Genomic DNA, 1,265 nt, shown 5'->3' on the forward strand with positions numbered 1-1,265 from the left:
TGCCGTCAGTCTGTACTGTATCGAACGGCAGCAGCTTGAGTTCCGTGTGGTGGGTCGTCAGCCTGACGCAGCCTTTCCGAAGCACCACCACCCCACGGAGCGGCTGCAGAAGATCACGTGATAATCTTTTATATTTCAATTTCCTCTGAAGGTAAATTTTTGTTTTATCGAAACTGTCAAAATGTTTTACAGGAACTGTAAAAAAGACCTCAGCTTTCCTATGGATAATATGTGTTATATGAAGTTTTTTCTTGATTAAATATTTAAGACAACAACACATACTTAACTGTGGACCTACTTATGAAAAAGAATGGGCACGCATGCAGCTGGAAGCGAGAATAAACAAGAACATAAGAACACAAGAAATTTAAGGAACTCTACACGTGGCAGTTCCTGTGTGAACAAGCTACCTAATTCCACGTATCACCCTCATCCATGAATTTGTCTAATCTTCTTTTAAAGCTCCCTATTGACTCACCACTAACATGATTACGGAGTCCATTCCATTCATCAACCACTAAGAAAACCACTTCCTTCCCATTTATTTCCTAAACCTGAATTTCTCAAGCTTAAATCTATTATTTCTGGTTCTATCCTGGCTACTGATCCGAAAAACTTTATTTATGTCCCCTTTGTCATAACCCCCTATACCACTTAAATACTTCTGTCAGGCCCCCTTTTATCCCACGTCTCTCTAAGGAATGTAAATTTAATATCTTCAATCTCGCTTTTTACTGAATATCCCTCCTCCCCTGTATCCTTTTAGACATTCTCCTTTGTACTGTTTCTAAAAGACCGATATTCAAAACAATTTTGCCCAGACCCGGGATCGAACCGGGGACCTTTAGATCTTCAGTCTAACGCTCTCCCAACTGAGCTATCTAGGCGTTGAGAAGAGCTATCTAGGCATTGAAAATCCTATCTTGGCATTGAGAAAAAGCTATCTAGGCATTGAACCACCCATCTAGGCATTGAGAAAGCTATATAGGCATTGAGAAAGCTATCTTGACATTGAGAAAGAGCTATCTAGGCATTGAACGATCTATCTAGGCATTGAGAAAGATCTAGGCATTGAGAGATCTATTTAGGCATTGAAAAGCTATCTACGCATTGAGAACGAATTATCTAGGAATTGATAAAGAGCTATCTAGGCATTGAGACATCTACCTAGGCAATGAGAAAAAAAGCTATCTAGGCATTGAAAGACATATCTAGACATTGATAAAGAGCTCTTTATCAATGTCTAGGCATTGAGAGATCTACCT

At 39.5% G+C, this 1,265-nt stretch overlaps 1 non-coding gene across 1 annotated transcript; it reads right to left on the reverse strand.

Annotated features, from left to right (window-relative positions):
- Nucleotides 1–814: 814 nt before the first annotated feature.
- On the reverse strand, nt 815–887 carry Trnaf-gaa. Its single transcript has one exon. It is a non-coding gene; the product is annotated as a tRNA-Phe (tRNA).
- Nucleotides 888–1,265: the final 378 nt, after the last annotated feature.

Source organism: Portunus trituberculatus, chromosome 16 (genome assembly GCF_017591435.1).
Source record: "Portunus trituberculatus isolate SZX2019 chromosome 16, ASM1759143v1, whole genome shotgun sequence".
Taxonomy (NCBI): Eukaryota; Metazoa; Arthropoda; class Malacostraca; order Decapoda; family Portunidae; genus Portunus; species Portunus trituberculatus.